Raw genomic sequence first — 24839 nt, forward strand, 5'->3', positions numbered from 1 at the left:
TGAGTGAGCCTGCAGACAGGAAACAAATGGTTCCGTATGTGCAGGCTCACTCATTACTATAGAGTGCGATGTGATATAATATATATTACAGTATAGCTCCCCGTGCATGACAAGCATAAGGAGGTACTTAACCTATAGCCTAGGGCCTAGGCTAGAATATTATAAAAAAATCACTTAGATGCAACAACAGGTTTAGGAAATTCGAGACATCAAAAATGCCCAATTTTTAAGGTGGTGCGTAATCGGTTGTATATACAGGGTGTAACAAAAATACACGTCATAAATTAAATCACATATTCTGGGACCAAAAATAGTTCGAATGAACCTAACTTACCTTAGTACAAATATGCACATAAAAAAAGTTACAGCCCTTTGAAATTACAAAATGAAAATCGATTTTTTCGATTATATCGAAAACTATTAGCGATTTTTTATTGAAAATGGACACGTGGCAGTATTATGGCAGGAATATCTTAAAGAAAAATTATGGTGAAATTTGTGCACCCCATAAAAATTTTATGGGGGTCTTGATCCCTTAGATCCACCCAAACTTTTGTGTACGTTCCAATTCAATTTTATTATTGTGGTACCATTAGTTAAATTCAATATTTTTGTTTCTTAGTATTTTTCAGATAAGGCAGTTTTTATCGAGTTGCGACTTCTTTTTTAACATGTCTACATAAAAATTTTATGTGGGTTTTGTTCCTTTAAACCCCCCAAATGTTTGTGTACGTTCCAATTAAACTATTACTGAGGTACCATTAGTTAAACAGAATGTTTTTAAAACTTTTTTGCCTCTTTGTATTTTTTCGATAAGGCACATTTTATCGAGATCTGGCTTCTTTTTTAATATGGTTCAAAATATACCTAAAAATGTAAAGCATAAATAAGTCTGCATATTATTACCAAGTCTCCATAATCGTACTTAACCATATACAAATATGTGGTGGATTTGACAAATATTCAAAATATTTCGATAAAAATTGACTTTTCGAAAAAGCAATAAGAGGCAAAAAAGTTTTTAAAACGTTGTGTTTAAATGGTACTACAATAATAATTAAATTGAAACGTGCACAAAAGTTTGGGGGGGTTTAAAGGAACAAAACCCCCAAAATATTTTTATGGGGTGTCCAAATTTTACTATAGTTTTTTCGTAAGATACTGCTGCCATAATAATGCCACATGTCCATTTTCAATAAAAAATCTCTAATAGTTTTCGATATATTGGAAAAAATCACTTCATCTTGTAACTTCAAATGAGTGATAAAGGCACAGAGACTTAGATGGCGAGGTCACATTGAAAGGATGCCAAACACGAGGACTCCAAAAATGGTACTAAACTACACTACAGCTTCAAGAAAGAGAAGAGGAAGGCCGAAAAATAGATGGAAGCAAGAGGTCGAAAAAGATTTGGAAAGAATGGTGCTACAGGGTCAGAAAAGAAAAATGAATAACAGGAAGGAATGGAGAAAAATCACATATCAAGCCAGAGAAGATCTCAGTACATAAAGAAACGTGAAAATGAAGAAAAAAACAAACTTTTCAAGCCATGGGCCTCTAAGGCCCTTAGTGCTATTATATATATATATATATATATATATATATATATATATATATATATATATATATATATATATAACTTCAAAGGGCTGTAACTTTTCTTGTGTGCACATTTGTACTAAGGTAAGTTAGGTCCAATCAAACTATTTTTGGTCCCAGAATATGTGATTAAATTTATGACCTGTATTTTTGTTACACCCTGTATATATCTACATACTTCGTCTAATTTACTAACTGTTATTTATTTTAACTGAAATATTTAGGCGGTAGGTGTGTTCTTTTTTAGAATCACTTTGCCGAGTACAATGGAATTACAGCCACTAGACATATTTTATTATATACGCGTAGAAATAATATTTGAAGATTTCTATTAATGTTAACCTAAAGAAATACACAATGATATGTTTCATTTAATTTGTATAAAGCGTTTTTATGAAGCAGATTTGTTCGGATCACACTGTAACTGTAATCGAACGAAGGTGACATTTTAGAATAAATTGGTAACATTTATTTGACAGTTACGGTGATGACACTTCATATTTGTTTATATTCTTTACTATAAGTATCTGTTTTATTTATTATATTTACTGTTTTTATTATTTACTTTACTATAAAAAGATCCTCTACTATAAAAATATAAATTTCACCTAATTTTATAACGACTTGGAATAATCGAGGTATCTGACAACTTTTTTAGTTGTTATTGTAGACAAACTTATACAAAGAAACCTACCAGCTTTTTGCCAAAGTTCGGAGCCGTTTTTTAATTATTAACAATGCAGTGCAAAAACTCTTGCACTGCAAATCTTAAAAGATTATAACTTAATTCTTGTTCTCTATTTCTTAAGTTTTTACTTATTTACATTGAATATTAATTTGTTTTGTTGTATAATCCACGTTTACAATAATTATGTGATATATTTGATTTAAAATGGATTCAGGATCTTTTTATACTTTGGCAACTATGTCAACTTAGATCTCTGGCAATGACGTGCAACAGTAAGTAAATTAGATGGACTGTAGGTTATATTTGGTTCTTGGGACATCAAAGTATATTTTTTAGACATTCCCTGGATATAGTCACTGATGTGACATACCTCCGATTTGTTTTTTCATGAGTTTTGTAAGAGAGACTAAAAACTTTTTTTATAGTCACCTCCTGTTTTCATATATTTTTTGACATGTTTTGTAGTAAATTCAACTATCTATTTACTACAAAACATGTCAAAATTTACATGTGAAAGCAGATGATCCTAAAAATGGTTTTTCATCTCCTACAAAATTCATGAAAAAGCAGATAGGAGAATTATTGTACATTACAATTCTCTGATGTTTGGGAAAAAGGGCTTAAGTCAGAATTGCACATCGATAATGTTTTGATGATTTCTACAGTACTGTAGTAGATTCTACTGTACATACAGTTTACATCTACAACAGTTTTTTTCTGGTCCAGAAATCATCAAAACATTATCAATGTGCAATTCTGACTTAAGTCCTTTTTGCCAAACATAAAAAAACAATCTGGTCATAACTGACCAATGAGCAATTTTAATTTAACCTAAATTACTACTGTTTCTTAAAATGAAGAGCTTACCCCATAGCGTCTCTTACCTAATCTAACAAGATCGTGCACTATTCTAACATACACAGGCACAGCACACAAGCACTATGCTCCGTTTTTCACTATCACCTATCACTCAAACTAGTTCAAAAGGCTTTGTCCTCTTCAATCTTCTAGTTTGCCCAGTAGTATCGGGGAGCTGGATTTCCTCGATATTCTTGAACTTATGAAGTTGTTGCTCGTGACCCTGCTATCTTCTTGATATTTGTTGATAAAGTAATAACTTATTATGCATGGACAATGTGGACTTTCTTCCAACTAGCCAATACACTTTTTATATCTCTCTTTTGCCTTTCATAGCCACAAGGCTATACATTTCCTTCTTGGTTTTTTTTTGTAGGCCACTTTCAGCTGATTCTAAAAAAAATTAAAATGAAGGGTCATTTTTCTATTCTTTACAATTAAAAATCGGAAAACGGATTTTATAATACTTACAAAATTGTTTAAACAAGAGATCCAGCCAGAGCCCAGAGCAAAAACTAGCAGCATAGAAAAAAGTGTTGTGTGATTTGACTAGCAGACAGTACAGCAGAAAAGCCACTAATTTCCATTTCCCACACCCCCTTATCGATGCATTTTTTTCCAATCAAAATTTTTACTAAATTTTTAGGTTATCGGTTATCATCTTATGAAAATGAAATATGTGATGACCAATGACCACGCGACGCTACATAGATACTCGCGCGGCAAATTTGAAAATTAACGCAAATTGAACAGTAAATGGCCTCTCTTAAAATCTTGCAATGGAAAATTTTACCCCTCCAGGAAGACATTGTACTATGTTCATAGAATATCTTGTGGTAACTTTCCACCCATAATTTTATCGGATAGATGTTCACGGAATAGAACGGTAGTACCCAAGGTCCCTATACCATGTAGTACCTATATTCCTGGAATGTTTTGTGTTGTTAGGATTAAACTTACTTTATTTATTCTTGAATATTTCCTATTGTTAAACATTGTAACCAATAATTTACAAATAAGATTTTCATTACATTACATAAAATCAAAAACATGTTTTGGATATTAAACTATATACCTAGTTTGTTTATAATTGTAATAATTATATACAATTTTGAATTAAGATTTAATCTTTTCGATTTAAACTACAGTAAAACCTGTGTTACCGGCCCCCTGCAAACACCGGCCACCTGTACTAACGGTCAGTTTAAAAATTCCCCAAACCAATTACAGTAAAACCTGTCAGTAACGGCCACTAAAAATGAAAAAGCTATTGGCCGATATAGAAAGGTGACCGGTATTGCCAGTTTTTGTAGTCCAGATATAATTGGTTTGGGGAATATTTAAACCGGCCGTTAGTACAGGTGGCCGATTTTATCAGGTGGCCAGTAACACAAGTTTTACTGTATATCTAGACTACAAAAACTGGCAATAACGGCCACCTTTCTATATCGGCCAATAGTTCTTTCATTTTAGTGGCCGTTACTGACAGGTTTGACTGTATTTCATTAACGTAAAGTTAACGCGTAAGTTAATATTTTATTGAATTATTTTGCTATTTGATCCCGTAATTGGTATAATGTGTCCAATATAATATATAAGCGTTCATAAAACGTCCGTATTTCGTCCAGTATGGACGTCCAAAGGACGTTCAACGTCGGACGTCCAAAGGATGTCCATATTTATTCCGTCCGAAGGACGTCCAACGTCGGACGTCCAAAGGACGTCCATATTTATTCCTTCCGAAGGACGTCCAACATGGGACGTCCAAAGGACGTCCGTTTATAGTCCATGGACGTAAGGACCAAAAATGGACCTATTTTGGACGTCCAAAGGACGTCGTGTGCTATTAGGGTATGACCTGGTATTTACGGCCATCATTATAATACGGACGCGGCTAAATATTCTCTTATTTTTAAAGCCCGTTTCATAGAAATTTACCTGTTAATAACGGCCAATATATGTTGATAGATTTCAGTAGGTCAATAATTGGAGTTAAAATCAGTAGGTCTGCTGAAAAATCAGTAGACCTGATAACCCTGAACCCACAGTAACTATTGAGGGGTTTAAAAGTTAGGATCGTCCCCTTTTAGAAAGAGCTTCTTCTTCTTCTTTTTAACGTGTCCTAGCAAGTCCCCTTGACGTTGGCGATTAACACGACGAAACTGTCTCCGTCTCGAGCTATTCTAAATAGTTGCTCCACTTTCTTTATTCTTGTCCACTCCCTGATATTTTTCAACCAAGAGGCCTGTTTTTACCATTCCTCTGTGTCCTTCGATTTTACCCATCGTAATAAGTTGAAGAGTATTATATCGGTCTCCCCTTACTACGTATCCAAAATAGGCTATCTTTGTACATGCAGCTCGCGATTAGCATTTGCTCTCTCTTTTTTTTATTGTTGTAATATTTACAATCTGTCCTTAACTAAGAATAATAATAAATTATTTGAGAAAAATTGAAAATTTAACCTGTAGAGGGAGATCCAGTGATCACCCTCTTTACATAAATTAAATCAAAACAAGTTTAGTTATCACAGATTATTCGAATTTTCTTGCTAGGTCCACTACTTTGAATCTCTTCAGGCGTCGTACATCATTGTGGTCATCAGTGAGGTTGCTGGCTAACTCGTTTGGGTCACATTCTAGTCTCTTGGAATATTTTTGTAATATTCTGTTATTACTGTTTTTATTAATGGCACATTGAGATCTTGCTCTATCACAGAGTTTGGCACGTACCAAGGGGCATTCAGCATTGTTCTAAGGACTTTGTTATGGAATCTCTGCAGTATTTCTAGGTTAGGTTGACTGGCTGTCCCCCAAAGTTGGATACCATAGGTCCACACTGGTCTTAATATAGTTTTATATATCAGCAGTTTGTTTTCAAGAGATAGTTGAGATTTAGGACTGATGATCCAATACATTTCTCGGAATTTTATTCCTAGTTGTTTTCTTTTCATGGTGAAGGTTACATGGATGGATTTACTCTCATTCGCCTTTCTCTTGCTCTCTTAAGCACTGTCACATTATTATCAACCTAGCGGATCACGGTATTTTTAGTATACGTCTGTGCAGCCACGTTTCAAATGCCTCCAAACGATTAATGGTGGATATTTTTACTGTCCATGCTTCGACACCATATAAGAAGGCTTATCAAATGTATCGTTTAATCATACGCTTTCGAAGTTGAAGTTACAAGTATCATTACAAAAGAATGACCTCATTTTTATAAATGTTGTGGGGGCTATCCCGATTCAACATTTTATCTCTTTATCTGAATCTATTTGTTCAGTAATATGGCAACCAAGATATTTAAAACTGCGTATTCTCTTAATTCTATGACCATCAACATATAACCGTGAATTTTGTTGTGCCAAACGGCTAAACACCATGTATTTTCTTTTTGAACAGTTTATGTTTAGGCCAAACTCTCTTCCCACTGTGTCAATGGCATTTAAGGGGATCAGTGCAAACTTTCGGCTCCAATTATATTTAAATGGGGTTCATTTTTTATTTCGAATACTGAGAAAACTAATACGTATTTTTGAAAAATTTAAACGCAGAATGAAAGATTACGACGTTATTTACCCCAGGCTGTGGGTGAAAAAACGTGATATAATTCAGGAATTTTTGAAACCTATCAAGTGTTGTAAAGGACGATGCCAGGAATAACTTATACTCAAATGTAACCAAAAATTTTGTGCGGTTTTTTATTTATGACGATTTGCATTTGTTAAATTTACAATTTTTAAAGATTTTTAATTTTGCAGCTTAGGATATTCATTTTAGAGAAAAAGTTTTAAAACGAAAATTGTAGTAAATTAAAAAACCTACAATTTGAGCTATGGCAAGTTTAATTTCGTTAATACGTTATTGCAAAACAGCCTGCGAAAATTCCAAAGTGGCCGTTTTTGCAATTGTCTTATTAATTGTAAAAATAACTTTCATGTATTTTTTAAGGCTTGAAAATGAAGATCTTTCAATACTAAACATAAAAAAATTGTAGTGCCCGATTGGTGAACTTGTTGTTTAGATATTATAATTTGTTTATCCCAAGAGGTCAAATGTCCAAGGCTATAACTTTTTGAAAAAAAAATCGTACAGAATTAATCCAAGATCCACTCTCCTTCTAAAGACTTATATTTTCATATTCTGATGCAAATAAATGCGTATAAAATTTTTCAACCTCTTATTTCTTGTTTGAAAATAAGGGGGTAAATTTCGTTATAAACATTTAGAACTGAAGCCGCCCCTGTACATCCTATGATTTTTTAACTTGCAAGATATTGTTGCTGAAGAGAAAATAAAGATTCAAAACTAAATAAAAATTTTCTACGACCAACTGAAGCCAAGATAATTGTTTTTGTTTTCTTAAATCGTAGTTACTTTATTTATAACGATTAAGAAATTATTTCAGAGTCATTGACTAAAGAAATACTTATATCATCTTAAAATAAAAATTATTTTAGCCGAAAATTACATTTAATTATTAAAAATGATTTTTAAAGTGTAATGGAGATTTATTTTTCGTTTCGACTGTGATTAATTGTGTCGGTGCCCTTAGCAACGGCTAGCAACTTATAATAAATACATTGTATCACGGTTTTTGCTTTAAATTTTAAGGCACCGCTTGGATTGACATGAAATTTGGCAAACACATAGATAACATGTTAAAGAATAAATATGATATTGAGCCTCTGTGTGATTTTGTCCTGGGGGTGAATTTCTCACTTTGTGTGGGGGTGAACTTAAATATCTTTCGAGTTATTTTCGAGTAAATACATTAATTTTTCAACAACAAAAAAACGCGTTTTTAGGCGGTTTTTGACAAATAACTCAAAAAATAAGTGTTTAATTGAAAACATGGGTTTTAACAAAAATATAGCGAATTAAAAATTGAAAAAAGTTATGTATGCATGAAATATCTAGACCCGGTATAAACAAAGTTCTAGCTAATGAAAAATGGGTTCATATCCGTCAAATTTCAAAGTGAATTATTTCAACGTGAAATAATTAAAAAATCATGCACTTTTTGGAGAAAAATCATTTTTAAAATTATTTCAAAAAATATGTATATCTGTTTTTAAAAAATGTTTATAGCATCAAAAGTAAGCAAGTTACTCTGAAAATAAAGTTGATCTCTTTTTTTTTGGTCAAAAAACTCGAAAGTCAACCCCCAATTAGCATCTTAAATTAAATTAATCATTACCGCTTCACAAGTTACTTTGCTCATGTATTATTTATATGATCTGTAAGTATCATCGGTTCAAAGGGCTTATTTAAAAAAAAAATTGGTTTTAAAGTAAATCTGTTTTAATTTTTAATTAAAAAAAAATGTTTTTTATAAATAACTTAAAATTTATTAATGTGACCAAAAATCACAAAGAGTAAAAAAATTTAGTTTTTGCTGTTATGAATATATTGAATTTTTTGCTTTGTTTGGAAGGCAAGAATTTGTTTAGATATGGCTGTTCTAAATTTGCATACACTCGTGCCTCAAAAGTTTGCCCTGTGTTTGACAAATTTCATGTCAATTAAAGCGGTGCTTTAAAATTTAAAGCGAAAACCGTGATTCAATGTATTATAAGTTGCTAGCCGTTGCTAAGGGCAACCGACACAATAAATCACAGTCGAAACGAAAAATAAATCTCCACTACACTTTAAAAACCATTTTTAATAATTAAATGTAACTTTCGGTCAAAATAATTTTTATTTTAAGATAATATCAGTCTTTCTTTAGTCAATGACTGTGAAATAATTTCTTAATTGGTATAAATAAAGTCACTACGCTTTATGAAAACAAAAACAATTATCTGGGCTTCAGTTGGTCGTAGAATATTTTTATTTGAAATAAAATAAAAATGTATACCACTTTTATTCAGTTGTAGTGCGAAGGCAAAACAATCTTACTTTTCAATTAGAATACGGAGTGCAGTCCAGTCCCTTGAATCGCGATTTTCGGCTCTTATTGGAGCCTTCATCGGAAGGAACGTAGGCACTGTTCTCCATGGAGAACAGTGCCTACAACAATCTTACTTTTCAATTAGAATACGGAGTGCAGTCCAGTCCCTTGAATCGCGTTTTTCGGCTCTTATTGGAGCCTTCATCGGAAGGAACGTAGAACATGGAGAACAGTGCCTACGTTCCTTCCGATGAAGGCTCCAATAAGAGCCGAAAATCGCGATTCAAGGGACTGGACTGCACTCCGTATTCTAATTGAAAAGTAAGATTGTTTTGCCTTCGCATTACAACTGAATAAAAGTGGTATACATTTTTATTTTATTTTATAGTCGTATTACTCCGTAGAGTAACTAGGTGCATTTTTCCGTTGGAACTTTACCAGCTGCAGACGGGGGATGTGAATTGCATAGTGTAGAATTCCTTCCTTCTCGTCTTCACTGCAGCATCCATTTGACTTGCAAATTGTAGAAGTCTTGGAGGTGTCACCAGGAAAGTGTACCAATAAGTTTTCAATTTAAAAATCTTTTAGTAATATTTTTAATATTTTCAATATTAATAATTTACTATTAGGATTGAAAATTACTTCGTATTTTTATTTAGTTCTGAATCTTTATTTTGGCTTCAGCAACAATAATCCGCAAGTTAGAAACTCATAGGATGTACAAGGGCGTCTTCAGTTCTAAATGTTTATAACGAAATTTGCCCCCTTATTTTCAAACAAGAAATAAGAGGTTGAAAAATGTTATACGCATTTATTTACATCAGAATATGAAAATATAAGTCTTTAGAAGGAGAGTGGATCTTGGATTAACTCTGTACGATTTTTTTCAAAAAGTTATAGCCTTGGATATTTGCCCTCTTGGGATAAACAAATTATAATATCTAAGCAACAAGTTCACAAATCGGGCATTACAAATTTTTTTTTATGTTTAGTATTAAAAGATATTCATTTTAAAGCCTTAAAAAATACATAAAAGTTATTTTTGCAATAAATAACGCAATTGAAAAAACTGCCATTTTGGACTTTCGCAGGCTGTTTTGCAATAACGTATTAACGAAGTTAAACTTGCAATAGCTGAAATTGTAGGTTTTTTAATTTACTACAATTTTCGTTTTAAAACTTTTTCTCTAAAATGAATATCCTAAGCTGCAAAATTAAAAACCTTTAAAAATTGCAAATTTAACAAATGGAAATCGTCATAAATGAAAAACCGCAAAAAATTTTTGGTTACATTTTAGTATAAGTTATTCCTGGCATCGTCCTTTACAACACCTGATAGGTTTCAAAAATTCCTGAATTATATCCTGAAATCGACCTATTTTTCACCCACAGCTTGGACTAATTACCGAGGGTGTTAAGTCCCTGAAAACTTTCATAATGTTTATTTTAATAAGTTACAGGGGTGAAAAACTAAGAGAACATTTAGTGTGATTTTTAATTTCAAATATATCAATCAAAAGAAACATTTTATTTATTCTGGGGGACTCTTTGTCTGTTATGACTATTTTTTATTCCTCTGTGGTCATTATTTTTTGTTCGTCTCCATCGATGCTGAATTCTGGTCTTTGCTCTATCAGTAGATTTTTATAGTAGTTCTCCCACTCGTCGTCTGGTATGTATTGTATAAAAGTTTTCTCTTTCCTGTTAGTTCGTAATGATTTCACAAATTTCCAGGCTTCTGAACTTCTTGTTCCTCCCATATTCTGTTCTATACTTCTACATGACCTTTCCCATTGTTCATTTTTTTCTTTCGTTGTAATAGCCCTAACTTCTCTGTTCTTATCTCTATATTTACGGAGGTCTTGTGGATCTTTTGTGCTTAGGTATTTATGGTATAGTTCTTTTTTTTCTTTTATTTTCTCTAAGGTGTCTTCGTGGAATTCCCATTTGTAATTTTTATCTCTTGTATTTTCTATTTCTCCTAGCGCTTCCAGACCTGCTTGTATTATGCTTTCTCTTATGTGTTCGTATGTACTGTTGATATTCTCCTCAAAACGAAATTCCACTAGCTTCTGATCTAATCTTCTTTGGTACAAGTTTCTTATGGAGTCGTCCTGAAGTAAGTGTATCTTCAGTCTTTTTTCTGTTGGTAATTCTTGATGTGGTTCTTGGTTAGTCTGTGCACTTTGGTGTACCCATGGTAGTTCTAATCTTGATATCAGTAGTCTATGGTCGCTGCCGCATTCTGCTCCTCTTTGTACTCTTACGTCTCTTATTCGCATTGTGGTTTCTTTCTTCAGTATGACGTAATCTATTATCGACTTAAGGTTTCTTGTTTCTTGAGTCCATGTGTACTTGTAAATGTCTTTATGTTCAAAAAAGCCGTTGGTGATTCTGAGGCCGTTCATCTCACATAGTTCTGTAAGTCTTTCTCCATTGTCGTTTCCAACGTCTTCTCCAAATCTTCCAATTGTTTTGTCATTTTCTTTTTCTTAAGTTTTCCAGTTTTTTTTTTCTTAAATTAATTGCCATTCGGTAATAGTCACTCGACCCCTGCGGACTCTCGTGTCTATTGTCAGGCAACAAGTTGTAAAAAAATTGTCGCATTATTTCAATTTATTCTCACTCTCTTGTGATATTGATGCTGATAAATTTTAGATAAATAAAGATAAACGAATGAAAGATTAGTAAAAATAATAATGAAAATGCACCTATTCAATTAAGTTGCTTTTGTCCTAGTCCACTGCGACCTTTTTCGATCTATTGTGGTACCTACTCTAGTCCTAGATTATACATATATTCTCTAGCTTCACCCTCTTTAAAAGATCTAATCGATTGTTAATTTTTCATGAACCAGTTATTTAATAAGCGGCTCTTTGCGTTAGGTGAAGAAAAGCCACCGGCAAAGAACTACTAGGGGAGTGCAATTAGAACGAAAACATTCATTGTTTCGGAAAAATTCAAACAAGCTTATATTTTTCTAAAACTTTTTTTGTTAGTTTATATACATGTTAAAGTAAAAAGTTCTACTCGCAGATTTGGCCGCTAATTGTTTATTAATTGTTTAAACAACAACAATTTTTTTGTATAAATAGTTTTAAAAATATCGTTAAATTCATCATTTTACTTTGATCAAATATGTTTCTATTTTGTTTTTAATTAAGCTGAATCCGAATATGGCATTGCAATTTGAAAATTCTTATACAGAAACTCTTATACAGTGTGTCTGCGTAGCTAGGAACCACATGGAAAACTTTTTCATTATCAATTTTACGAAAAAAAGTTATTCTCAATAAAATGCTTTGGATAGTCAAAAATCTAAAACTTAACCATCAGATATCAAATTTTATCAATTTTATACGAGTTATGTCAAAAAAATGAATTTCGTTAAAGAGTAAAATACCTTTATATTCCAGTATATCAAAAAATGCAATTAGGAAAAGATGTTTGAAATTAGAAACTATGTCCAAATATACAATTACATTATTCTAATCCAAAAAAAAATTTCAATTTTTTACCAAATTACGGATACTCATCATCATTTCATTTCAATTATGATAACTATTTTATTATCAATTTTACGAAAAAAAGTTATTCTTCATAAAATGCTCTCCCTGGTCTAAAAACTTTAGATATAACTATCAGATGTAAACTTTTTTAATTTTATACTATGTATGTAAAAAATATGATTTTTCTTAAGAGTGGAGTGCCTTTATTATTCACAATATTTTAATTCGAAGGATGTAATTGAACACGAAAACAAATTTTTTAATTCCAAACAACTTTTCTTAATAACAGTTTTCGATATTTTCAAATATAAAGGTACTTTAGTTTTGAGTGAAATTCACATTTTTTGACATACCTCGTATAACATAAATTAAATTTGATATTTGATGATTGCATCTTAATTATATACGATGCAGAGTATTTTATAAAAACTAACTTTTTTCGTAAAACTGGTAATAAAAAAGTTATCAATAGGTTCCAAGTTACGCAGACATACTGTATAAGAGATATTTTTTTTTGCTGAACATTTAATATTGTTGAAGCTTATTATTAAATGTCTTTAAGGAAAAGTTTACAGAAAAAAGTTTTGATCACTTTGTATAAACATTTTTTTAGATGGTAATTTTCGGTTTTTGTATTACATTTTTGTTATCTTTCTTAATTTTCTTAAAGAGAAATGGTTTAGAAATTTTATTTCTAAAGTAAAATAATTCAGTGCATTTTAAAGATTACATCGTACGCTTTAAAAAAGCACTTATAAAACTGTAATAGATCTGTTCAAACTTGAGTAATACTGTCTTAAATTGGTGGTAATTCTATAAAACTACGAAGATTTCAAAAATTACATTTGAATTAAATTTTTGAGATTTTTTTTAAATCAAATATTAGTAACATGCTTGAAAGGTAAGTTGTGCAAAATTGAGAGTTTTATAAGAAAAATTGTATTGGTTACACATTTTTAAATCATTTTTAAACAAAATTCATGTAAGGCTCACTTTCCGCCCACACCGTACTTATGCCCAAAAATTTTATTCCCTTCTATTATAACCATAAGACAGCTTAATTATTTTTCTTTCATGTTCAATTTGTAAAATTTAATTTGATCCACTAGTTAAAGAATTACATTAAAATAACTCAACCGTGCACTTCACCGTACGTTAGTTTACAGTGCGCCAATGTTTGTGACAAGGCTGACTTTAGCGATATAAATAAAAAATTATAGAAGATACAGATTTAATTTTAGAAAATTATTTATATAAGGTTTTTTTTTGTAAAATTTTCTGAATTTTTCAATGGTTAAGTCAGTTTTTTTCTAAAGTTTATATTTTCGGAGTTATTTAAAAAAACATCTAATTTCGTAGTTCATTTGTTTAATAAAAAATGAAGCACCCACTTCTCGAGTAGAACTTTTTGATATGTTGTTTATTAAACATTTCTTAATGAAATTACAAGAAGTTCTATCTTGTTTGATTTTTTCCGAAGTGAAAATCTATATGCACTCCCCTATACATGAAAATGCATCTTTCATAGTATAAATTTTGGTATAGTCGGTTCGCTAAACTCAGACACAACTCGCTAGTGATTTTGATAAGTTATTTTGCCAATTTGTTAAAATTGGCAAAAAAAATAATTAATTAATAGTTAATAATATTAAATAGTTAGTAATTTTGCCAATTTTGGCAAAATTGGCCCAAAACAAAAAAAATTACCGACTAAAATCACTATAAAGTTTTGTCTGAGTTTAAACTCACATACCTACATCACCAAAAAATATTAGTTCAGATGCTAGAGAAAAGGTTATAAATCCTGCCCATCTCATTTACGGCCTTCCTCTGCTTCGTTTATATTCCCACGGTCTCCGACTTATGAGAATTTTGTTCCATCGGTCTACTTTTTGTCTTATAGTGTGTCCGGCAAATCTCCATTTCAATTTTGTAACTTCTTGTCTAACATCCCGAACTTTGGTTTTCTCTCTTATCCACTCATTTTTTCTGTTTTTATCCATTACTCTTATATGCAACATTTGCCTTTCCATTGCTCTTTGCGTTTTATGATCTTGTCCATGTTTGATTTTATAAACGTCACGTTTGGGAACCGTAAGTGAGAACAGAGAGTAAGCATTGATTGTATACCTTGGTCTTAAGATGTTGTGGATATCTTTTGTTTTTAAGGATGTAGCTTAGTTTTCCAAATGCCGCCCGTGCTTGTCTAACTCGTCTTTTGATTTCTGCTGTTTGGTTTTCCTTGTTAAGTTTTTTAATTTGACCCAGATATTATAATCGTGAACTTGTTCTATTTCATCTTGTCCTATCCTCATTGTGATGTCCTCATCTGTATTTGTTATGATTTTGGTCTTGCTATAATTCATATTAAGGCCTATGTTTCCGGCTTCTATGTCCAGTTCGTTCATCATTTCAAACAAGCAATATTGTTCAATATTTAGAATTTTAGCTCAAGACCAATCAAGATCTGTCGAAATGCGGAGAGAAGCAAACGGAAGGTTAGATGAAGATAAATGTGCACAAAATATAGGGGAACATGGGTAACAATGAGACACTTTTTTTTCTGAGCTTAGTATTTTAAAAACTAAGGCAAATAATATTTATTTTTTGAGTGTTACACGATGGTATAAGTATCTCCAAATAATTTTGAATAGAATATAATGCAAAAAATGATAAATAATGAAAATACAACAAATATGCTATCAAAATGTCATTTGTCTCATTGTTACCCATACCGGAGGTACAATGAGACACTATTTGAAAAGTGGAATTTTTATGCAAAACATTAGGAAAATACTGAAACACTACATCAAATATTTAATTATTTATTTTAAAACACCAGCATGAGCTAAAACTAATAATAATATAAGAAAAACCTAGATAAACATTCATTTTACTGAATATTAGAACTGAACAAAATAATATAGTCCAGAAAGCCACTGCGCATCCGCTAGGAAAAATATTCTAATTCGGATTTTTTGCACAATCTTACTCAAAAAGGACTCCTTTTAACAAATTTCCATGTTGCCAGGACCAAAAGGTGGTCAAAAATTTTTTAAACGTTTTTTTTTTTTGTTTTTTTCCTAAAATTATTTTTATTGCATGGAAAAAGTTTTTTTAGGTTTTTTGGATCATTCCAAACAGAAAAGGTCTTTAGTGACTTTTTTCTAAAAATTATAGTTTTTGACATATTAGGGATTAAAAATTGAAAAATTGCGAAATCGGCCATTTTTAACCCTAAAAGACTATGTGAAAAACTGAAAATTTGAATGTTGCCAAGGTAGGTAGATATTCTTTAAACATCGATTGATGAAATCTCGAAGAGTTTTTTGCAATACAATATTCAAAACTCCTTTGTTTTTTAATTGCGAATCAAGCGTGCGCGACACTATTTTCCACCGACAGTATGGTGCAAATGAAAGGAATAAATTCATTATTTCGAAAATCGGCGACTTTAAGGAAAAATCCCGAAACAGGTCGATTTTTATTTTTAAGTTATGATATTGTGGCATATATGGTATACTAGTGACGTCATCCGTCTGGGCGTGATGACGTAATCGATGATTTTTTTAAATGAGAATATGGGTCGTGTGGTAGCTCGTTTGAAAGGTTCTTCCATTCTCTATCAAGTAATGTAACCATTTATATACTTTTTTATACAGGGTGTCCTTCTACTTCTTTTTTTGTCAAATAATTTAATTTAATAAAAATTTTTTGGACACCCTGTATAAATAATTATGTAAATGTTTATATTACTGAATAAAGAATTAAAGAACCTTTCAAATGAGCTAGCACACGACCCCTATTCTCATTTAAAAAAACTCATCGATTACGTCATCACGTCCAGATGGATGACGTCACTAGTATACCATATATGCCACAATATCATAACTTAAAAATAAAAATCTATCTGTTTCGGCATTTTTCCTTAAAGTCGCCGGTTTACGAAATAACGAATTTATTCCTTTCATTTGTACCATACTGTCGGTGGAAAATAGTGTCGTGCACGCTTGATTAGCAATTAAAAAACAAAGGAGTTTTAAATATTGTATTGCAAAAAACTCTTCGGGATTTCATCAATCGATGTTTAAAGAATATCTACCTACCTTGGCAACATTCAAGTTTTCAGCTTTTCACATAGTTTTTGAGGGTTAAAAATGGCCGATTTCGCAATTTTTCAATTTTTAATCGCTTATATGTCAAGAACTATCATTTTTAGAGAAAAGTCACTAAAAATCTTTTCTCTTTGGAATGATCCAAAAAACCTAAAAAAACTTTTTTCCGTGCAAAAAAAATAATTTTAGGAAAAAAACAAAAAAAAAACGTTTAAAAAATTTTTGACCACTTTTTGGTCCTGGCAACATGCAAATTTGTTAAAAGGAGTCCTTTTTGAGTAAGATTGTGCAAAGAATCCGAATTAGAATATTTTTCCTAGCGGATGCGCAGTGGCTTTCTGGACTAATAATAAAATAAGAAAAACAAAAACATTATTTTTTCTTCATTCCAGAAATAAACAAACTAAACCTTATTGTAATATAAGAAAAACATAAACATTATTTTTATTGAAGATTAAAATTAAACTTAATTTCAAATGAATAAAAAGCGTTTTGTCGTTTTGTTTTGCCGTAGTTAACAGGACAACGAAAAATAATTTTTATGTCTTTTTTCGAAACTGTAGCAATATCCTGGACATTCGGAAAATAAAATTTTCCATCGACTTTTGTGCTTTTCCTTAAAAAGCTTAGCTCGAATTCACTTTCATTACTATTTGCCGATAATATTTTCCTATGTAATATATCTGTTTGCCTTTATTGTTCTCTGGAGAAAATTCTACCAGAACTTAATCCCCAGAGCAAGGATTTCTTTCTAACTCTTCAAATGCTGTTGGCTTTAATTCAGGCATAAAATTGTCAGATGAAGCATCAGAATGCCATTCATCTGCCTCATTCTCCTCATTGTCACTCTCAATTTTCCTTTTGATGGCGACCTTTTTTTTGTTTTTGAACCGTATTTTGCCTCTTATTATATTTCTTCTCTAGCTCACGTTTTTCTGGAGTATCGGTGGGAATCATACTCCTACCTCTCTTTCTTTCTTTCCTTGTTAATTTTCTCTCCTGCGCTTTGGTATATCCTCTAATTTGTTCAGGGCTTCTAAACGCTTGGATATCAGCCACATGTTCAGTATCATCATCATTTACTTGATGTTCTTTTGAGGTTGACGGTTCAGATTCAGGACATGGCCGGTCTGTAACGGCACATGGTAAATAGTCTAGTTCTGTTAAAATATCTTTATCGTATGGAAAGGTACCACATTTGTAAAATGCCGATATAATATTCTGCGGAGTTAAAGCTTTTTCAAAAGCTATTCCTACAAAAGCTGCAACCTCATATATGGATATCGGTTTTCCAGGATGCTGCATTAACCAGCTATCTACGGCGGCGTTGTAAGCCAAACTAAATGGCTTGAAGACCCCTACATCCAGAGGTTACAAATTGTTCGTTGAATGCGGAGGAAAAGTTACAATCGTAACTCCATTTTCTTTGGACAGATTCAAGACCTCTGTTCCTCTGAAAAGCTCCCTTTGTCTGATTTCCTAGGAGGATTTCGCGGAATTTTTTTCACAAAAAAACCTAAAAAATAAGTTAAAGATAAAAATAATTTACAATATGGGGTACAATGAGACATGTCTCATTGTTACCCAACACTCAATGTCTCATTGTTACCCAAACGACCTGTACAAAAACAAAAATTAATTTTCACCTAACCTTAAATCGAATCAATGGAAAAATATCTCTATTCATCAAATAATAAGGCCCTGCATATTACCTATCCATTCGTAAAAAAACGAAAGAAAACGTGGTTTTCGTTAAAAATGAAAAAATACGTACCTTCAAAAAAAAAAAGAATTGGTCAAATATCAACACTCACTGCCGATCGGAATGAAACTAAACACGTGGATTGCGGGCAAACAGGAACCTCGTGGTCCTTACATAATAGTATATTGTGCAACAAGTGCAGAAAGGTACTAATTTCTCACGAGTTTGAAAAGTTGCGGTACGAGCGCAAGCGAGTGCCGCAATTCAAACGAGTGAGAAATTACCTTTCTGCACGTGTTTCACACTATACTTTTTCTACAAGCACAGTTTTTCCTAAAAATAAAAATCACAATTTCCAAACGACGATTAATTATAATAGGTACCTATGTGATAAATTTTAAACTGTATTTAATTAATACCTACTAATCAATTTAAATTCCTTATACCTAAATAAATTGCACAGAAATCAGTTAAAAAATTAATGCACTGCCTTAATTTGTTTAAATTTAAACAAGTATTACACATTATTGACACTATATTTATGCAGTCACGGATTTACACAAAACCTACTTCATTCCACGTCTCTTGCACAGGTTGCTAAATCCTTATTGGTTATTTGATAATTATAAAATGTTTAATAAGAATAAAATTGTAAAATAAAACAGTTGTAACATCCATAATTTAGTTTCTATGCTATAGTTAAATATAATAATTGTCTTATAGGTTATATATTTTTGTCTAAAGTTTAACCACGGATGTAAACAGAATATAACGTTACTCAGAATGCGGTAGTCCACGGATGTAAACAGAATATAACGTTACTCAGAATGAGGTAGTCAACTGTGCAGAAAAGAACTTTGCGGCACAGAAACGTCACTTTGCCGCACAGAAACGTCACTTTTCTGCACACTAATGTCAAAAATCTTATACTGTGAGAAAATATCAAGTTTGCTAACATAAAACCGTGCAGAAAAGTGCACTTTGAATAGTGGTTGTAGAAAAAAGCTATATAAAGCGCGCATGCCAAAATATTGACGAAAAAGTCGAACAGGCAGCCAGAAATACCGGTGTATCATTGTTCCCCGTGTCTCATTGTTACCCATGTTCCCCTACCGCAAATAAGTTGTTCCAACTTAAATTAACAAGCTAGATCGATATGGTTTTTGATCCCAGCTCAAAACCCAGAAAATGACGAATTTTGGGAGAAAAATAAGAAAAAAATAAATATCAGGGAATGATGAACAGAGGTTAATAGAAGCCATAAAAAATCTTTACAGCAACAACAGGGTAAGACTTAAAACCGGCAATAAATACTCCAATGAATTTAAGACCATAAAAAATTTATTGCAGGGTTGCTCTACACCTCCGACACTGTCCAAGATATTCCTAGAACAAATATTAAAAAAACCTATACAGAAGTAAAAACTTCAAATTGTATTTTGGTATAAAATAGTTTATTTAAAACTTCTAAAAGTCATCCACATGGATTGCAAAACGTTTTCGTTCTGAACAGAACATCTTCAGTGCCTGGAATGAAGTATTTCCACGTTAGATTAAGGCAAAAAGGTTAAAATTGTGACTGTTAATGAGAAAATTATGTGGAGAATACTTACATTCCGCAAAGTAGTTGTAACTAGCACACCAATGAAGGTGGTAACTTCAAAATATATGGCTTACATTATACCTTATGATAAAATATTATGACTACAAGTCGATGTTACTAGATTAAAATATGTATGTGCCTAAAGAGCAACATGCTTCCCTGCTCGAAAAAACTAGGTACTTGCCATTTGAATTAGCACAGACCAACTGATGTAAAATGAAAAGGAATGACAAAGAGTGACATGACAAGACAAGGTAAAGTCAATTTTTGGTTACGAACTTCAAAAAGTGTAGTTTTAATTTTTTGGATTTTAATAAAATGTAAAGGTAGGTAATAGCTGATTGAAAATATAATTAAAATTGTTTAAAAAATATAAGTTGAGAATCTATTGTAAAGTCTAAATAGCAACTCTCTAATCCAGAAAAAACTTTAGGTTTGTTGGAAATAAGATCGGTATAAGTCATGGTTAGAAGCTTGACGTCATTGATTGTTAAATTTAAAGGTGAAAGTTTAATTTGGTGTAATAGAATGAGGTTTATACTATATGTAAACAATAAATGACCTGAAGTGGAGAGATTGGATGGTAAATAAAGCGGATTTTAATGAAAATGTTATTTATAGATATATGTAATGTTAGTTGCCTAACATGGTGAGGAATGTTTAAATTTGGCTGTATACTGTTGTAATGATGATTCTGTCTGTTAAAATTGTAAAGGAAATTATGGAAAAAATTAAAGTTAAAATAACTAAAAGAATACAGATCAAGAGTAAATTACAATATTAAAGAAATAATTGTAAACAATGGAATTAATAAAATAATAATGGATTAGTAACGAAAAGGAAAATAAAATATGTGACAGCAATATCTAATTACACTTTATGTTGTTTAGGATAGAATAAAATCGTTCAAGAAGAAATACCATGAAGGCTTCCAGAAGCAGTGGTTAAAGTGTGGGTGAATAATGTAATGATATCTAATAATATAGGATAATTATGTGTTAGTGTCAATATGTAATGGAGAATCTAGAATGCTGAGTATCCGAGATAGCGAACTATGAGTTTGATGTGGTATATGGTAGGGGAGTGAACAAACTGAACCAAGTTTGATGTAATCTTAGTGCAAGTTTATAATCTTAAATGACAGAGATGTTAACCAGAATTAAGAATGATGTAAAAGAACTAATATGAAATTAAATTAAAATAGCTGAGTAATGTGGGTTGCCTAATATGTAGATGAAAAAATGAAAAAATGAACAGACTGAATTTAAGCTAATGGATTTATGTTTGCAGTACCCTATTGTTTAGTATAGTCTAATAAAATTATTTTGAAAGAGAAAAAGGTAACATCAAAATAAAAAAGTTAGTAAAATGTGTAGCAGACCAAAGGAGTTGACTGTAGTAGTTATTGAATGAGATGAATGAAGCGAAGGTGACATAACAGGCAACAAAACAAAGTGATTATGTGGTAAGAGAGAGAACATTCCAAAGAGAGACAAGTAAACCAGATCAAGATTTAAGGGCTATTATCAGTAAGAAAATGAGAGTCTAAATAAATTAAGATAAAAATTTTGTGATATAAGAGCTGTAGGACCCGAAATGACAGAAACATGAGGTAAGACAAGAAAAAACACACAACTATAGGAATAGAAAATAAATGTAAAAGAAGATGGGAAATAAAAGAAAGAGGAAAGTAAGAAAATGTAAAGAAGAAGAAATGGAAAAGAGGAAAAGAAAAAAGAAAAGAGGGAAAAGAAGAGAAGAAAGAGGAAAAGAAAAACAGAAAAGAAGAATCGAAACTATGGTAGGAATCGGATAAAGTAGGAGAAAAGAGTGAAGGTAAAGAGAAGGTGCAAGTCTAGATGTGTGTTAATGGGTGATTAGTATAGAAATATTAAAACTATGGAAAAGGAAATGTGAAGGGATGGGAATACCAATCCGGGACAACTTCTTGTACACATTAAGTTTTGCAGATGACCAAGTGGTAATGGCTCAAGATGAAGAAGATCTGTTCTATATGCCTCGAAAATTAGAAGAGAGATACACGAAAAATGGACTGGAAACAAACCTAGAAAGACCAAATACTTAACAACAGAACAAGATCTAGTTACAAACTTTGAAATGGACGATGATAGGGAAATTAACGGCACTGAAAAATTCAATATAGTGAAATAGAAGAATATTCTAAAAAGTATGATAACTTTAACATGCACAAGAAAATAAAGGAAATCACAAATACACAGCAAAAAAAGAAAGATGGCCTTCTTAAAGACATAAATGTAAAAATTATTATAGAAGTCAAAGAGAAATTAAAAAGAAATTTGAGGATAATAGACAAGAACCGGAAGAAATCGACAGCGAAGCGGGACCAGAGATCATAATGAAGGAAATGGAACAAGCAATATGAGACGCAAAAAACGGAAAAACTGTAGGTCCAGACGAAATACCTGCGGAATTACTGAAATGTCTAGCTAGACGATGAAACTCTACCGGTACTACTGGATCTGTTTAATGAAGTATATAAAACCGGAAAAATCCCTCAGGAATGGTTGGTGTCCACCTTTGTAACAATAACAAAAACAATATATGCCAAAGATTGCTCGGACTATAGGACAATATCACTAATAAGCCATGCCCTCAAAATATTTATAAAGGTGATTCATGGAAGATTATACAGAAAGCTAGAATATAATATGGATGATACCCAATTTTAGTTCCGCAAAGGACTTGGAACAAGAAAGGCATTGTTTGCGTTTAATGTCCTCTCTCAAAGATGCTTAGATATGAACCTGGATATTTATTCCTGTTTCATCGACTTCGAAAAAGCGTTCGACAAGGCCCGACATGAAAAAGTAATAGAATTATTGAAAAACAGAGATATAGATAGACGAGATTTACGAATTATCATCAATCTGTATTGGAACCAAAAGACCAATATAAAGATAGAAGAACAAGGATCCGAGAATACTGATATAAAGAGACGAGTAAGACAGGGTTGTGTTCTGTCGCCGCTACTGTTTAACCTGTACAGTGAAGCCATATTTCAGGAAGCGATAGCGGAGCTAAGTCATGGAATTTCTATGAACGGAAGAATAACATAATATTCGCTGATGACACATGCATTTACATATTATGTAAAATATAAGTTTTACCGAGCCGCTAACAAAAGCAGAGTCTGAGCAATAATTATGTTATTTGTAACACGGATTATAGTCTCAGAATGGCAACACTATCATTGTGTAAGCAACTAGGTACCTTAAAACAATCATTTTAATCCTGTAGGTATTAAATCGCTTTTTCACAAATACATACGTTTACTTTGGACAAATCCATAAATGATTTACCCTGTATTCTGCACCAATCTAACTTGATTTTAATACGTTATAAAATCATCTAACAGATTTAAATGCTGCAGGGCAAGTTGTTATAGTGACATCTTATGTGACATCTAATGTAATAAAACAATTTTTGTTGCTTTTGATACCTAATTACTTTCAGATGGTTAGAACATACAAGCGAGAGACCCACTGAGTTACTCCACCTTTGGATGTTTTCTTGAGAGCATCAGAGGCTGTAAGAAATGAGGATCATCATAATCTATTAGTAAAGCTGCACGAGATTTTGGTATACATTATCGGAGTTTAGCGAGATTTATCAAAAGAAAGCCAGAGACCAATAGAACTGTCCAAATGAGATAGAAAAAAATCTCGACTCGTGTTCTGTGAAAGTGAAGAAATCGAACTAGAAAAATATTTTAAAAAAGCTCCTGATATGTACTTTGGTTTAACACCTATTGAAGTAAGAAATTATTCTTACTTCTTAAGTTTATAGTGCTTCTATTGACAGTTAGATCAAATTTACAACATGCAAACAATGGACACATACAGACTGCACCAATGGAAACCAATTTTATGTGTGCCACAATTTTGACTCAGAGGACGATTTGTAGACCTTTCTAAGTTTGTGAGTCTTCTTTGAATAAAAACGTTTTATTTCTTATTTACTTTATTTTTGTAATACTGTGACAATTTGCCCCAAGTACTGTGACAACATGCCTCATCTAGGGGCATGTTGTCACACAAATCCCGTCGAAGGTTAAACCATCTTACCATTTTAACTGCTGGTACCTATAATTTTAAACAAATATGAATAGGTAGCCTACATACCAATTCATTGTTTGGAGAAAATTTGGTTAAAAAAAAGAGTTACAGAGCCAGAACCAAAAACTGTGACAACTAGCCCCGGTCTCCCCTATATTCAAGTTTGTTTTAAAAAAAGCAGTCTAACCTCAGCTAGATAATTCCATCACTAGACACAAAAAATCGGGAAAACAAAATAAAACGAAGTCATGAATGACTTGCTTTAATTTTGTATATCATTCTGATTTCGGATAGATGAGATTGGTACCAAAAATGAAAGAGTTAAGAAAAGAAGAGGCGAAATGATTATACCTATGCTATTACGTAAGATAAATAGACTTACTTTTTATTCCTAAATTGTAATAGCACTTGTTTTGAAACTATACTTTGGTTTGTATGTTGTGGAAAATAACACTAAAATATATTACAAAGTAATATTTTGACAAACCCACAATTTTATTGTTCTTATACAAAATAAAAATTCGAAAATTATTATATACACGCACTTATCAGATGCACGCCATTCCATTAGTCATGTCAGTGCAGTCCGTGATATAAAATTGTAAAGGATTAAATTAAGTTAGTCAAATTAGAAAAATTGAAGTTTTTCAATACAAACGTTTTTTTTTAAATCTATCCGAAACCAATATTTTTATGTCTGCAGCGCAGCATGCTTAGTTTAAGTTTAATAATCTGTTTTCAAAACAATTTTTCCGGAATGAAAATCGAAACGT

The 24839-nt window shown here is 31.7% G+C and overlaps 1 protein-coding gene across 1 annotated transcript in view; it reads right to left on the reverse strand.

The window, feature by feature from the left end:
• The window catches only part of LOC114338931 (cytochrome P450 6k1-like), a 113233-nt gene extending 88657 nt beyond the window's left edge, over positions 1-24576 (reverse strand). The window contains exon 1 of the mRNA XM_050659362.1: positions 24449-24576. The gene's annotated coding sequence lies outside the window, so the exon portion shown is untranslated. The remainder of the gene's footprint in view (positions 1-24448) is intronic.
• Between the last annotated feature and the right edge of the window lie 263 nt (positions 24577-24839).

This window comes from Diabrotica virgifera, chromosome 8, assembly GCF_917563875.1.
Source record: "Diabrotica virgifera virgifera chromosome 8, PGI_DIABVI_V3a".
NCBI lineage: Eukaryota > Metazoa > Arthropoda > Insecta > Coleoptera > Chrysomelidae > Diabrotica > Diabrotica virgifera.